The sequence below is a fragment of the Amphiura filiformis genome, chromosome 18 (assembly GCF_039555335.1).
Source record: "Amphiura filiformis chromosome 18, Afil_fr2py, whole genome shotgun sequence".
NCBI lineage: Eukaryota > Metazoa > Echinodermata > Ophiuroidea > Amphilepidida > Amphiuridae > Amphiura > Amphiura filiformis.
In genome coordinates this window covers 33,582,835-33,594,887 of record NC_092645.1, presented here as the reverse complement: position 1 = coordinate 33,594,887, position 12,053 = coordinate 33,582,835, and the positions used below count along the sequence as shown (strand labels likewise).

At 33.3% G+C, this 12,053-nt stretch overlaps 1 protein-coding gene across 1 annotated transcript in view; it reads right to left on the bottom strand.

Annotated features, from left to right (window-relative positions):
- LOC140140136 (monocarboxylate transporter 7-like) overlaps positions 1-12,053 on the bottom strand; it is a 134,614-nt gene that overhangs the window by 17,551 nt on the left and 105,010 nt on the right. The window lies entirely within an intron of this gene.

Sequence of the window (12,053 nt, the reverse complement as noted above, 5' to 3'; positions counted from 1 at the left end):
TGCCTCATATCGTATATCGTCTTTTCGCAAGGTGGTTTTCTCGCCCGGTTTTCCCGACAAGAAATACCTAGCACGTACCGCTAGCATACTACATCAGTAACATTTTTTAGGAACCAATACTAAGTTTGTATCTATTTCAACTAATTTTTCACGTTGATTTATGAGATTAAAATAAATATTTAGATGTACTTCTATTGTGAAATTTTGCACTGAGACATCTTTGATGATTGGGCGTTTAAGTGACGCACATGCATCCAGGACATAATTGGCAACCTTTTGCGTTTAAGTAAAACACAACATATTAAAGGCTACGTTATTGGCCACATGTTTTCAGAATCCTACTTTCGAGGCAAATATTTTAAAACTCATCGCCTGACCAATAAATGTTGGTATTATTCTCAATCCATCCTATTGCATATGAAGACCTGAGCGCAAGAAGACCGTAAGTCCACTTGGCCCCTCAACATGTACACTAAAAATACGTATAGTTTCTCAGGGTTTTATAATGTTTAATACATGTTCCAGGGTGAAAACATCATGAAAGGTTGTGAAAGATTTGTTTTGGCCCCTGAACATGTATAAAACATTACCAAACTATACGCAACTTTAGTGTATACATGTTGAGGGGCCAAGTGACTTATGGTTTTCTTGCGCTCAGGTCTTCATATCATAATGTGTACTTTTTTGTAATTTTATATAGTGTGTACGAAAAAACCAAAACAAACACATAAAACAAATAAAGAAAAACAGTAAAGGACAACCAAACACATAAGGTTATACAAATGTATTGTAATACCAATAATATCATGGCATCAACATAATTATTTGCCATTTTAACACCCACTTAGTGTTGTTACAATAAACTATTAACAACTTTAGGGTTTTATGTGATCTACTAGACATTTTCCTCCTAAGTATTCTCCCTATTGACCTAGCCGGTGATGTTCATTCTGCGATTACGGGTATATTATGCTACAGCAGTATCTAACTGTCTACACGTACCCTTATCGCTGTAAGGTTATATCACTTGCTGTGTCACAATCGGTAACCGACGACTCGCTGATCTTACATCCTCTGGTCATAAAGAAAACTATTATAAAAGCTAAACCAGCTACTTGAATGTTTGTTTAAAAGGTTTCTTCATGTCCTAACCCCCATGAGAACTACCTGCCGATTGGCCAAAAACAAGTTTACATAATCAATTGGCCCAATCGGTAATATTGTTAGAATAATTTCACCACACAAAAATATTGGGGTGAATTATTTGCAAAACTCCATTCTGATTGGTGATTAAAGTGAAGATATCATGTAACTGACCAATCAGAGGAAATGTTAGATAGGCAGGTAGTGCTCAGGGGATTAAAACTGTTGAACGTAAGGTCAAAGCACTAAGAGATGCGCTTTAATAGTACAGCCTTATTCCAATGTTCATGTGATTAGATATCGAAAGTAGACTATAACAGATATTATCCGTAACCGGGTTCAGCATTTGTTTTGGAAATGAGAACATCTTTACTCTTTGAAACCGCCGATATATGTCCTCTCCTGATCTAGTTAACGAAGTGGAAAGTTAACTAGTAAATAGTTGAGTGCTCTGCATCTACAAATGCATTCGATACCGGATGATTCCATATTCCAAGGTTACTCCTATATGGTTGACATTATACCCAGCAAACATAAAAATGTTCTCAAAGGTAGACTCGGTATTGTTGGTCGAAGCAGCCAAAAATTCTTTATTCATTATCTAAATCAATATAATATTGAAAAATAACACTTTGATGTTTTGCAAAACTTCATTCTTCAAATCTTATACTTTGAAAAGTTGCTTGATTTATTTTTGTTAATGAGTTACGTACATAACGCGTAAGTGTTGTTGTTTCAGCCCTCTTTACAACATAACTCAAGACCCACATGACCTACAAAAGTATATCGGTGATATTTGAATTCTTCTACACGCTCGCTATGAAATGATCAATGCAATTTTTGCCAAAGCTCGGTACCATTCGCAAGATGCAACCAAATCGCAACAGTTGAAAATAGTTGATAACCTTAAAACGTTATTCAAAACGTTTTAATAACATTTAAGGGTATACGATGTATTGTTGGGCGAAGCAGCAACAAAAATGTAGTTCACAGCATCTTGCGAATGGTAGTGAGCTTTAGCAAAAATTGCATTGCTCAATTCATAGCGAGCGTGTAGAAGATTTAAAATATTATAATTTCGTATGTCCTGTGGTTCTTGAGTTATGTTGTAAAGAGGGCTGGAACAACAACACTTTTGTAAAACGTACACAACTCATTAACAACAATAAATTAAGCAGGTTTTCAAAGTATATGATTTGTAGAATGCAAAACACCAAAGTGTTATATTTCAATAATATATTGATTCAGATAATGAAAATCGATTGTAAAATATTGTTGGCAAGCATTCTGGCAAAATATTTTGTTAACAGTTAACTAACATTCTGTTAGAATGTTTAGCACCACGTTTTCAAAAATGTTTCATGAATGTTATTGACATATTTCTATACCCTTTATGTAACCCGATATTTAAACCTTTTCAGATACTTTCATTCCAAAGTAAGCATTTAGGGTAACAGAGCAATGTCATTTAAAATTATACTTTAAAGTATTATTCAGATTTCCTTTTACAAATTAACCATCGCGTATACGTGCGCGACGTCAAGCGTGTGCATTGGACCATGTGCAAAATAATACGCGCTGGACGGCTAGCAGTACGCTTAATTTGTAAAAGGAAATCTGAATATTACTTTAATAATTGATTTTAATCATTAAATAAAAGGGTACAGGGTTAGAGTAAGAAGGCTATATCTGCAATAGCTGCTCAAACTCATTTGGTAATTTCGGCATTCTAATTCTGTATTTTACAACATATCTGACACCTAGCAGCTATTTCCGATAAAGCATCCTTGTATTAACTACTCAATGTCTCCATTTTAAGTTAAAATACATTATACAACTACATAAATACTTCTGAAAATATGCTATCATAATGTTTAGAACTGTCAAAAAAATCATCGAAACTAATTCATTCATATTTGGGGTATTTGGGACTTTGACACAAATACCAATATTTTTTTACGAAAAAAGGCGCTATCTTAACATCTGAAGATACGTGGCAATAGTATTACCTTGAATTTATAGCTAATAAGATCGGCAGGAAACTAGTATTCCTTCCTTGTCTAGAATTTGAATACAAAAACGGTATAATGACATGAAAGGCGTGTGCATTAGCCTTTGTACATCGAATATTGCGTGTTAAAAGTTGATTTAATAGGTAAACATTTTGAGTGATGACTGAACCCTGCTTGGTATTATCATAATTACAATTTTACCATCAAACGTCTGATGTGAAATGATGATCGACGATATAGCTAACAAATTAAGAATGAAGTCGATCAAAGTCAAATAAAGGCTATTATCCTTGTTCCAAACCCAATAGGTAAAATTTCTGTTGCGGCTAAAATTAATAATGATGAGAACTGCATAAAACTATCAATATTACTGGAATCTACCATGCATCAAATTCGAAGTCTGGATATTTTGTCTACCAATTGTGTCTGATGTGAGAAAAAGAATAGAAGGTATAATTATAGCCTACAACAGAGATTTCTTCAGTATATACAAATTGGTCCGAACACCAGATAAATGTGAATGCCTATGGAACGATACAGAGAAGTGTTAAACCTCACGCTGTTTCAACCAGCTGTAACTTGACATCATTTTACACAGTATACGCTTCACGAACACGAGATTGACTCATCAATTATCGAGTAATAGTCTGGTGCTATTAGGCTATTATTATTATTATTATTATTATTTGATGCCTTCTTCGTCAAACATTGTTTAGAGCCATATTATAACATTTGCTGAGGAGGACGCCCTCAATATTATTCAAAATTGTACTTTATTAAACCAACATATCCTACAAAAATCAAGATTCTAGGTCCTGTAGTTTTGTCAAAGTTCGAGATTTTTAATAAAACGCAGGAACCGTCGTTTTATTATAACAGGTTAAATACCACTAATTATGTATTACACGTGTTTCAATGGGAAAATGCCTAATTTCGGGTGGAATTTTCTCATATTCAGAACTCTCACAGTTCAATGTCACCAATATCAGGTGAAACTATATGATTTAGATGCCAAATGATCAAAAATTCAACATAGGTTGACCTGAGACTTTTCTTGTTTCAACGCACTGAACCGTAAACACCTTAAAATGACAGTGCGCCCTCGAAGCTGAAAGTTACAATATGATAGGGCGACTATTTACTAAAAACCGAAGCCGTGCGTATGAATTTTGGTACTATTACATCAAAAATGTCATATAATGAGAGAAAATGTACCATTTTGAAGCATCAAACTCTAAAAAGTACTTTTTTGGCTATATGACTTGATCAATTTCAGCGATTTTAATGCAGTCTTTTCGATGCCATGAAAACAAATAGTTCCTCGTCGTATTTCAATGTATCGCCCAGGCCTATTAGTGGTGGTCTTTAACCAACAATGAAATTATTAGTCGAACGCATACACGATGTTCATAACACAGTACGGACATGGCGTGCGGGACGGTGATCTACGAAACAAAGGATCGTACCATAACACGACCGAAGGAGTGATACGAATTGGCAACATCGGCGCTGGTAGTAAATTCCAATTTTCTATGTTTTGCCTTAGTTGTTAGGCTCGAAAATAAAAGGGGATACATCTGACAGTAAAAGCTACCATTTTATGGCAAAGAAATGCTAATATATTTTGTATGAAAATGTTATAATATGGCTTTAAGGAGGCTGTGTACTCTCAGACATGCATGTAGTAAAAGTGCAATAACTTTGTAATTATTCGCGCAAGACTTATAAAAGTATACATTTTTATGAAGGCAAGACATCAATAAATCTTAATATAAATACAGATTTGGGGTAAAAACAACAATTATGAAGAAAATCACAAAAAGTGAGTTTTTGGCAATATTTGTTAGGTACATCATAACAAAAAACACTCTTTCCAAAATATTTTATTTTGTTTTTAGCTCAATCTTGAGGCTCCATTCCAAAAACGGTTTTTTATTTTTTTGATATTGGCCTTATTTTTTTTGATATTGACCATATAAGGCATCAAATTGAACTTTTTCAATTTCACAAACGCCTATTTGCACAAAATGATGCCTAAAATCGGAAATAGACCAAAATATAAAAAAATGAGAAAATCGTTTCTTGAGTCGATCATGCTTTTTACGATGACCATAATATTATTTGCTTACCTATAGATGCTGTATTTATTGAGTTATCGTGTACCTAAATCGTCATTTTACCGAGAAAATGAACATTGAAATAATAGCCGTTGAAGTTTAAAGTGGTCATATTTTGCACTTTCATCGAATCTCGCAGGAGAATGCGGCAGTTTTTATTTTTCTACCTTACATTACATAAACATCGGGTAAATCCACGGCCCCTTGAGAAGTTTGAGCGAAATCCATTCATACCTTGATATTTAAATCGGGGAAAGAACTTGAAAAAACCCACATTTTATCAGCTAAAACGGAGCCATTTGACCACTAGGTTTTTGTGCTTCCGTGGTGTTTCCATAAGATGCGCCGCGCATGCAGATAAGCGTCGCGTATGCGTAGCGTATTTGTGCGTTAACAAATTGCGCGATACGCAACGCGATGCGTTTTTGCGCGCGTGTACCCTGCTGGTACAACAAAGATTTTCTTTCCTTTTCAATTTCAAACACGAGTGGAATAGTGAAATATTATCCTTAAAATATTGCAGTTGGAGTTTACAAATCTGGATTTTCATTCCTTGTATTTATAAAAAACATAACAAAGTACAAACATATCAAAAAAACTCAATTTTGCGAAAGAAACAATGTCTAGAATACACAGATGCCTTAAGCATGGTTCCGTACGACCTCACATTTATTCTTATCATTCATTATGTAAGGAATTCATTGGTTCATTGGAATTTGTTTAGGTAAATTAATATTACTTTTTTAGACAATATTTTGTTCAATGGATCAAGGCCAAAAGTATACAAAGAACAAAATTGAAGATCAAGCACATTTAATTAGCTTACGTCTCGTGATCAAATATCATACGAACGGCAAAATAGAATGAACTGAGAGCACATTATTTGTGAATCATCAAGTATTCCATAAATTGATTTGAATTGAAGATAGAAATGCCATTATCTAAAACCCGTTCAGCACCTCTATATCAAATAGACCTTTTCACATTGGTCTTCATACATGACTCAATTCATTCAGTCCCCTATGGGTTCATAGCAGAACCATTATCATTCGAAATTGCTGAATGTTATCAAAAATGCTCTGTCACCGGCTAACTGAATGCTTACTACACAGTACATTCCTGATCAATGACCCCCATTCTTACTTCTTAACATTGGATTATAAACCTTATAAATTAAGCGCGCTTCAGACTCCGTATTGTACGTACAATATTGTATGTACAATACTTTTCGTGACGTCAAAAAGTATTACACGTGCAATAAATAGTATGTACCGGGAAAATATATATTTTGCTACAATCATAGGTTTTAATGTCTTCTTGTATTCAACCATGGTAGGTATCATAATACCTACCATGATTCAACTGTACTTGAATTATTATATAATCAATGGGCACCCTTTTTTAAAGTTAATAATACGTCGTATTAATACTAATATTAATAATATTAAAATTGTAATAATAATATAAATGGCACATTCAGATCTTATTTATTTATTTATTTATTTATTTATTTATTTATTTATTTATTTATTTATTTATTTATTTATTTATTTATTTATTTATTGATTGATTGATTGATAACTGATTGATTAATTGATTTAGAGATTCGTTTATACTGATATTTAGTCATATATTGATTTAGAAAGTTTAAAAGTATTATTTGTAGGCCTTTGTATTTATTCTGGTTCTGATTTTATTGATACTGATATTTTTGTTAATTTTTAAAGTTTTGGCATAGCATTCGTTACATTATAGCACGCTGTGTTATGAATTTGCAACACCTTTTTACATATTGATATCGTTGAGGCATGTTATGATAGGCCTACTTATGATCATCACAATACATCCATAAACGTGTGTTAATGCAGTAACCGTAGCGTTAGGGGCCCGGAAGCCCCCCCCCCCCCCCATTGATCTGAAATATTAGAAAATCCCATAGGAAAACTGCCGAAAACGGCTTGTGCCCCTCCCCCCTCATCAGAACCGGATGCAACGCCTTCTATACTTTTTCATTCATTAATTATAGGCGTATTAATAGTAATGCGTTGAGTTTTTAAAAAGTAATATCCGCCTTTTTTTCTTTCTTTTTGAAATGACATACGGTACTTGTTACAAAAACAAATCAGCATGGAAAACATTTTTTTCGTCAGAGGCAGATATTTGGCCTATTCAGTGTCATAACGCTACAAAATAGACGATCTTTTAAAATAATTTTAAAATATTTTTTTATTTATTTTTCAACCTTATTGTTTGTATTTGTAATGTTCACACAATCTGAACATGTGCTTGTAGGACAACGATTTTGAATTAAACATGTTAATTGTGATATTTTAATTCCCCTAGAACACCACAGTTAACCTCATTATTTCGCTAAAATTACTCGAAAACCCTCCTAAGAGTTGTTGTTACTAATAAACATTTCATAATTTTGGGCAAAGGATAGCCAAATAGTTGACCGAAATCGTATATTTGCACCAATATTTGACTGAAATCGTATATTAACATTACCGCCCCTTCGCGGCTTTATTGCAAGCCAAAGTGTGAAACGAGATTACTTGAAATATATATTTCAGTGTTGAAAGAGTTTCAACCCTACGAATATATTTCTGAAATATGTCTCTCTGATTGGTTGATGGTCAAGAGGATTACGGCATCCTCAAAGCCTCTTGCTGTAATTCTCTAATCGATATCTTCTGAAATCCATACAACCGTGTCAAATGAAATAGTCTCGAATCATAATTTGTGCACGATACAACGTTGATACATCAGATTTCGGAATTTTATTAAAAATAGGCATAAATCACATTGAACAGGTTGAATGCTGGCAAAAGTAGATAAAATAACTATGGGTCGAATTTACATTAATCAGTGTCCTGGGGCCAGGATAACATTTAGGACTCCTTTGCATTCTAAAACAATACTTCGCCAAATGTCCTTGCTTTCATTTTCTCATTTAATTTGTTTTACTTTTAATTAATTTCTTTATCCACTGGCTCGCTGGTATCCGGTATTGCCAAATATTTCTTGTCCATTACCCGTGTTAATCTATTTATTTATTAAAATGAACCATCTATTAAATTCCTATAATACAATGTATAGGCCTAGTGTATTTGATAACAAATTTGTTTTTATTTTTGATTGGAATTTGGGTTCCATTACACGATTTCATAATAAGATATGTTTGGGCATGGCGGAATTAGTATATGATTAAAAATAGACATACTCTTAGGCCCTCTTTTTTAATGTTTGTAGGCCTACTTTATTGATATCAATATTTATGTACAAAATGCAAAAGAATGTATATATATTTGATTGTTTTGTAAACATTAAATTTGATGTTTACTCATAATTATGTCTGGAAAGTCAGGGAAAAACTAAGGAGTATCGGTATTTAGTTTCCTGGGAAAGTGGATCAGATGAGCAGTGAGTAAAAACATTTGCCCTAAATCTTTATTTGATTTTTATTGTTTTATGAATTTATTAGGGCTACTGGTAAAGTGCAGAAAAAACCTCCAAACGCACTCTAGGATTTTTTCATCAGCAGCAGTAGAAATTTCTCTTGCATAGATTTTCTGGTGACCTCGCTTGGATTTAGCAAACAATGAACCGTCAGGGTTATAGCGCGTTATTTAATCTGATTCAACTCGTCGTGGCACGTATATTTGAAGAGCTGAGTTGCAAAACGGCTTACATCCAATAGCTGCCTTGAGTTGAATTTATTAGTTACTATTAGCTGCCTTGAGTTGAAAGCGTACTTTAGGATAATTTAATGATAACAGAACCACCCTCAAACAATGTTGATGCTGTTATCAATAAAATATCCTAAAGATCGCTTTATAGCAAATTTCAACTCAATGCAGCTAATAGCAACTAATAAATTCAACTCAAAGCAGCTTTTGGATGTACACCCTTTTGCAACTCAGCTCTTCATTTATTGCACGTGTAATACTTTTTGACGTCACGAAAAGTATTGTACGTACAATATTGTATGTCTGAAGTTAGCCTTAAGCGCGCTTCAGACTCCATATTGTACGTACAATATTGTATGTACAATACTTTTCGTGACGACAAAAAGTATTACACGTGCAATAAATAGTATGTACCGGGAAAATATATATTGTGCTACAATCATTGGTTGCTTAATTGATACGTAGTTGCCAAATTTCTAAGAGTGGTAAATTTAGTGAGTGTTCGTGCACGGAATGATGAACATCTTTTCATGTCTTTTTGTATTCAACTGTACTTAATATTAAAAGGCCTATTAATACTAACGATATTAATAATATTAAAATTGTAATAATAATATAAATGGCACATTCAGTTCTTATTTATTTATTTATTTAGGCCTATTTGTTTATTTATTTATTTGTTTATTTATTTATTTATTGATTGATTGATTGATTAATTGATTTAGCGATTCATTTATACTGACATTTAGTCATATATTGATTTAGTCAGTTTCTCAAGTATTATTTGTAGGCCTATGTATTTATTCTGGTTTTGATTTGATTGATACTGATATTTTCATTGTTTTTTAAAGTTTTGGCATATAACATTATACATTATAACACGTTGTGTTATGAATTTGCAACAGCTTTTTACATGTTGATATCGTTGAGGCATGTTATGATGGTATATGTTATAGACCTACTTATGATCATCCCAATACATCCATAAACGTGTTAATGTGAAACGAGATTACTTGAAATATATATTTCAGAGTTGAAAGAGTTTCAATTACGAACATAATTCTGAAATATGTCTCTCTGATTGGTTGATGGTCAAGAGGATTACGGCATCCTCAAAGCCTCTTGCTGTAATTCTCTAATCGATATCTATTATAGGACCGATCTTCTGAAATCCATACAACCGTGTCAAATGAAATAGTCTCGAATCATAATTTGTGCACGATACAACGTTGATACGTCAGATTTCGGAATTTTATTAAAAATAGGCATAAATCACATTGAACAGGTTGAATGCTGGCAAAAGTAGATAAAATAACTATGGGTCGAATTTACATTAATCAGTGTCCTGGGGCCAGGATAACATTTAGGACTCCTTTCTCATTTAATTTGTTTTAATTTTAATTAATTTCTTTATCCACTGGCTCTCTGGTAAATCCGGTATTGCCAACTATTTCTTGTCCATTACCCGTGTTAATCTATTTATTTATTAAAATGAACCATCTATTAAATTCCTATAATACAATGTATAGGCCTAGTGTATTTGATAACAAATTTGTTTTTATTTTTGATTGGAATTTGGGTTCCACTTCCATTACACGATTTTATAATAAGATATGTTTGGGCATGGCGGAATTAGTATATGATTAAAAATAGACATACTCTTAGGCCCCCTTTTTTAATGTTTGTAGGCCTACATTATTGATATCAATATTTATGTACAAAATGCAAAAGAATGTATATATTTGATTGTTTTGTAAACATTAAATTTGATGTTTACTCATAATTATGTCTGGAAAGTCAGGGAAAAACTAAGGAGTATCGGTATTTAGTTTCCTGGGAAAGTGGATCAGATGAGCAGTGAGTAAAAACATTTGCCCTAAATCTTTATTTGATTTTTATTGTTTTATGAATTTATTAGGCTACTGGTAAAGTGCAGAAAGAACCTCCAAACGCACTCTAGGATTTTTCATCAGCAGCAGTAGAAATTTCTCTTGCATAGATTTTCTGGTGACCTCGCTTGGATTTAGCAAACAATGAACCGTCAGGGTTATAGCGCGTTATTTAATCTGATTCAACTCGTCGTGGCACGTATATTTATTGCACGTGTAATACTTTTTGACGTCACGAAAAGTATTGTACATACAATATTGTACGTACAATACGGAGTCTGAAGCTAGCCTTAATCTCAAAATGCTAAGAGTTTTCCTATTGTGTACAAGACCGATACTTGATATGTTTGGACTTATTTCAATGCATTCTTCTCGTATTATATCGGTACTCTTCCCTTATTTCCGACATTAACGACGCGGGGTACGATTGGTCGTAAATACAAATTATAAGGACAAAACCCCTACAGCCTGTCTCAAAAAAAATTGTGCAAGTGAAAAGCGCCCTCTTTGGCAATTAGAAAATACCATTGTGACATAATGCTTACATCAACGTCAAGGGCACAGTCTTAGCTCTCAAATACCGTTTGTTCTGTTCAATTTGCTCTTTTTAATCTCGAGATATGTTTAGTTAACAACGAAACGGTAAAATCACAATTGTGCCACTTTTACTAGGGGATAGGGCTGGTACATGTAAATCAATGATAGCTGATGTTGATGCGTCTAATGCACCGAGAAAGGCGCTATAACTGATAATAGCGATATTAGCGCTCTTTTTTATACTAGACGCAATTGCGCTATTTTGTCATTCGTTTCTACACATAATTGCGATAATAGCACTGCTATTATCAAAAGTGCTAATTTCGCTATTATCAGTGTATTTTTAGACTTAGAAGAAAATCAGTTTGGTGAAAATGGCTCTTAGACAAAATTGCGCAATTATGCAATTTTCACTTGCAATTTTCACTTTACCCCACCACTCAAGTGATAATAGCGCTATTTCGCTATTTTCAAAAATGGCCTTTAGACAAAATTGCGCAATTTTGCAATTTTCACTTTACCCCACCACTCAATTGATAATAGCGCTATTTCGCTATTTTCAAAAATGGCCTTTAGACAAAATTGCGCAATTTTGCAATTTTCACTTTACCCCACCACTCAAGTGATAATAGCGCTATTTCGCTATTTTCAAAAATGGCCTTTAAA